We start from the raw sequence: 4,994 nt of genomic DNA on the forward strand, positions 1-4,994 counted from the left end.
TTCAGGGTAATAATTGTACAATTTTAAAATTGTCATTCGTTCACTTGTTTATCCGTCGCGTTTTGGGTGTTCGCGCGAGCGCAAACTGACCTTAGAAGATCAAAACAACAAAAAATAGCAACCTTAATGGTGATGCGCGCGCGCACACGCACACGCGCATCACTAAATCGCGACCGGACGCGGGCGCGGTCCCCCGACCCGTCAGGATCGAGAGAGCCGTCCCGCGACGCCGGCGGGTCCGCGGTTCGCGGCGGCGCCCTAGGGCGATCTCCGCCGCAGCGATGTCGGGCTCTCGGCCGCGCATCGTGATTCGTGTATTTTACATACAAGTATGTATATATATATTACAAAATATATTATTACACAGGAAATGATCCTTCCGCAGGTTCACCTACGGAAACCTTGTTACGACTTTTACTTCCTCTAAATGATCAAATTCGGTCAAACTTTCCGACGCGTCGGACGCCCGAGACGAGCTTCCGCGCACCAGTCCGAAGACCTCACCAAATCATCCATCGGTAGTAGCGACGGGCGGTGTGTACAAAGGGCAGGGACGCAATCAACGCGAGCTGGTGACTCGCTTTTACTAGGAATTCCTCGTTCATGGGGGAGAATTGCAAACCCCAATCCCTATCACGAAGGGGTTTCATCGGGTTACCCGGGCCGTTAGGCCAAGGAGGACACGCTGATCCCTTCAGTGTAGCGCGCGTGCGGCCCAGGACATCTAAGGGCATCACAGACCTGCTATTGCTCAATCTCGTGCGGCTATATATACCGCCGGTCCCTCTAAGAAGATTTTCATTGTACGCCGGTAGTGAAGACCGCGAGACGCACGCACGCGACGCGAGCGCCGCGGAACGCGCGCACGCGGACCCTCGTGATACCGGTTGCACGTCTATTTAATAGGCTAGAGTTACGTTCGTTACCGGAATTAACCTGACAAATCGCTCCACCAACTAAGAGCGGCCATGCACCACCACCCACCGAATCGAGAAAGAGCTGTTAATCCGTCAATCCTTCCAGTGTCCGGGCCTGGTGAGTTTTCCCGTGTTGAGTCGAATTAAGCCGCAGGCTCCACTCCTGGTGGTGCCCTTCCGTCAATTCCTTTAAGTTTCAGCTTTGCAACCATACTCCCCCCGGAGCCCGAAAGCTTTGGTTTCCCGGGAGCTGCCCACCGGGTTAAAATTATGAAACTTCGGCGGATCGCTGGCTGGCATCATTTATGGTTAGAACTACAGCGGTATCTAATCGCCTTCGAACCTCTAACTTTCGTTCTTGATTAATGAAAACACCTTTGGCAAATGCTTTCGCTTTAGTCCGTCTTGCGACGATCCAAGAATTTCACCTCTAACGTCGCAATACGAATGCCCCCAGTTGTCCCTATTAATCATTACCTCTGGTATCAGAAAGCCAACAAAACAGAACCGAGGTCCTATTCTATTATTCCATGCGTACAATATTCAGGCAAGTGTTAGCCCGCTTTGAGCACTCTAATTTGTTCAAAGTAAACAGCCGCGACGGCCCGCCTCGGCGCGCGGCCGACCGTGAGGACGACCGCGACACACCGGCGGTGGACGCACCGGCGAGAAGCCCCGCAGACGTGCCTGTCGTACCGCATTCGGTAGACCGACACCGCAGGACACAATTTCAACTACGAGCTTTTTAACCGCAACAACTTTAGTATATGCTATTGGAGCTGGAATTACCGCGGCTGCTGGCACCAGACTTGCCCTCCAATGGATCCTCGTTAAAGGATTTAAAGTGTAATCATTCCGATCACGAGGCCTCGGACGAGTCCCGTATCGTTATTTTTCGTCACTACCTCCCCGTGCCGGGAGTGGGTAATTTGCGCGCCTGCTGCCTTCCGTGGATGTGGTAGCCGTTTCTCAGGCTCCCTCTCCGGAATCGAACCCTGATTCCCCGTTACCCGTGACAACCATGGTAGTCGCATAAACTACCATCGACAGTTGATAAGGCAGACATTTGAAAGATGCGTCGCCGGTGCTAGACCGTGCGATCAGCTCAAAGTTATCTAGAGTCATCTCGAATGGCGACGGACGGGGCGCGAACCCCGCCGCCGATTGGTTTTTGATCTAATAAAAGCATCCCTCCCGTTGCCGGTCAGGACCTCGTTTGCATGTATTAGCTCTAGAATTGCCACAGTTATCCAAGTAACCGTGTACGATCTAAGGAACCAAAACTGATATATTGAGCCATTCGCGGTTTCACCTTAATTCGGCTTTTACTGAGACTTGCATGGCTTAGTCTTTGAGACAAGCATATGATTACTGGCAGGATCAACCAGGGAGCTGTTCTTCGGGTTAGCTGCGTAACCGAGAGACACTGCTCGGACACGGCGTGTTCGCGCGCGGCGGAGTCACCCGCCGCGCCACGCTCTGTGACACTCACACTCCGTCGATAAAAGAACAATTTGCTCATTATCGGGCATGTGTATTGTTGTTACTCTGCCTTGCCGCTGCGGTGGTTCTCTTGCTCGAAGAGCCGAGCGGGGAGAGCAGGCGGGGATCGATCACACGGAGTGCGTCGTCGTCGCCTAAATTATGAATTCCCATTCGTAAAACGCGTACGCCGTGAGCCGTGAGGCAACGGTGTGGCCGGGGAGTTACCTCCTCCGACCGTACTCTTTTTCATTTCTTGGTCAAGTTCTACTCGCGCGGAACTCCAGAGATGAGACACGGGCGCCGGCGAAGCCAGAAGGCGAACGCCGCGTCGAGTTTCGCAAATGTACCGCCGACGCGACCGACAGATGGGCCGCCGCGGTTTGCGAACGCTGTGCAAATCAGCGCGCCACTACGGACGCGCATACAGTACCGCGGCGGCCCGGTCTCGCCGGCCCCGGCCCCGAGAGCGACTAGACCGAGGCGGGTGCGCGGATTCGGGCTTAGCGTAACTCCCGCGCGGGGTACGGCGAGTGATCGAGTCCAGATGGTCGGCGCGCATAATTTTTTTCACTTCTCTCTACACGATTTTCGTTTCGATAGCGGATACACGTTACGAATATATATACATATTTTTTACACGTCGATGCGTGTACACGCAGATATATATATTTTTTTAAAAAGTATTCATCCTCTTCTTCTTCTTCTCCTTCTCCTTATCATTATAATCATTGTTATCATTATTATCGTAACTATCATGATTATTAGTTTTGTTATTATTATTATTATTATTATTATTATTATTATTATTATTATCCTTCTTCTTCTTCTTCTTCTTCTTCTTCTATTCTTCGTCGTCTACTTTTCGTCTTAATCGTCTTCTTCTTCTATTCTATTCTATTCTTCTTCGACTTCCTCTTCTTCCTCTTCTTCTTCTTGCTCTTGTTCTTCTTCTTCTTCTTCTTCTTTTTCTTCTTCTTACGAAATTATTATTATTTTAACTATTACTACTATTGTTATGATAACTCTTCTTCTTCTTCTTCTCCTTCTTCTTCTTCTTCTTCTTCTTCTTCTTCCTCTTATTATTCAGTATTGTCATAACTATTATGATTATTAGTTTTGTTATTATTATTATTATTATTCTTCTTCTTCTTCTTCTACTTTTCTCCTACTTCTTCTTCTTCTTCTTCTTCTTCTATTCTTCGTGGTCCTATACCTCTTCTTCGACTTCCTCTTCTTCCTCTTCTTCTTCTTGCTCTTGTTCTTCTTCTTCTTCTTTTTCTTCATCTTACGAAATTATTATTATTATTATTACTATTACTACTATTATTATGATAACTATTCTTCTTCTTCTTCTTCTTCCTCTTCTTCTTCTTCTTCTTCTTCTTCTTATTATTATAATCATTGTTATCAGTATTATCATAACTATTATGATTATTAGTTTTGTTATCATTATTATTATTATTCTTCTTCTTCTTCTTCTACTACTTTTCTTCTACTTCTTCTTCCTCTCCATCTTCATCATAATATATATATATATATATATATATATATATATATATATATATATATATATATATATATATATATATTCGCGATTGCCGCGCGTCGGCGTCGCTTGACCGCGTTCAGAGCTCGATCCGGGCCTTGTCCGACGAGCCATCGAGAGGGTCGAATTAATGTCAGACGGCGAGGCATTTGGCAACCTTAAGCTGATCATAGCTACTCCCGCCGTTCACCCTTCCTTGTGTTATATTATGTATTAATAACTCCTCGTATAATATTATATATTAACTCCCACTCGTAGTACCCGCGCAGTGTGGGGTACGCGCGGCCGCTTGACCGCGTCACGAGCTCGATCCGGGCCATTCCCGACGAGCCATCGAGAGGGTCGAATTAATGTCAGACGGCGAGGCATTTGGCAACCTTAAGCTGATCATAGCTACTCCCGCCGTTCACCCTTCCTTGTGTTATATTATATATTAATAACTCCTCGTATAATATTATATATTAACTCCCACTCGTAGTACCCGCGCAGTGTGGGGTACGCGCGGCCGCTTGACCGCGTCGCGAGCTCGATCCGGGCCATTCCCGACGAGCCATCGAGAGGGTCGAATTAATGTCAGACGGCGAGGCATTCGGCAACCTTAGGCCGATCATAGCTACTCCCGCGGTTCACCCTTCTCATTAATAACCTTATATTGATTAATTAATTTATTCAATTAATAATATTATCTATTGTAAATAATCCATCACTCCGACTCTCTGTTATCTCTCACATGAATAAACAATCACTCGTACTCCCCGACGAATGTCAGACGGCGAGGCATTAAGCCGTTCATAGCTACTCCCGCCGTTCACCCCTCCTTATATAATATTATATATATATATATATATATATATATATATATATATATATATATATATATATATATATATATATATATATATATATATATATATACATTATCTAAACGAACAAACACTCCGACTCGTAGTACTCGCGCAGCGTAGGGTACTCGCGATTGCCGCGCGTCGGCGTCGCTTGACCGCGTTCAGAGCTCGATCCGGGCCTTGTCCGACGTGCCATCGAGA

At 47.0% G+C, this 4,994-nt stretch overlaps 1 non-coding gene across 1 annotated transcript; it reads right to left on the reverse strand.

Annotated features, from left to right (window-relative positions):
• Positions 1 to 368: 368 nt before the first annotated feature.
• Positions 369 to 2,308, reverse strand: LOC148298998 (small subunit ribosomal RNA). Its single transcript, XR_015839127.1, has one exon. It is a non-coding gene; the product is annotated as a small subunit ribosomal RNA (ribosomal RNA).
• Positions 2,309 to 4,994: the final 2,686 nt, after the last annotated feature.

The sequence above is a fragment of the Brachycentrus maculatus genome, unplaced genomic scaffold, assembly GCF_059751285.1.
Source record: "Brachycentrus maculatus isolate JH-2025_06_01 unplaced genomic scaffold, ASM5975128v1 h1tg001440l, whole genome shotgun sequence".
NCBI classification, from domain to species: domain Eukaryota; kingdom Metazoa; phylum Arthropoda; class Insecta; order Trichoptera; family Brachycentridae; genus Brachycentrus; species Brachycentrus maculatus.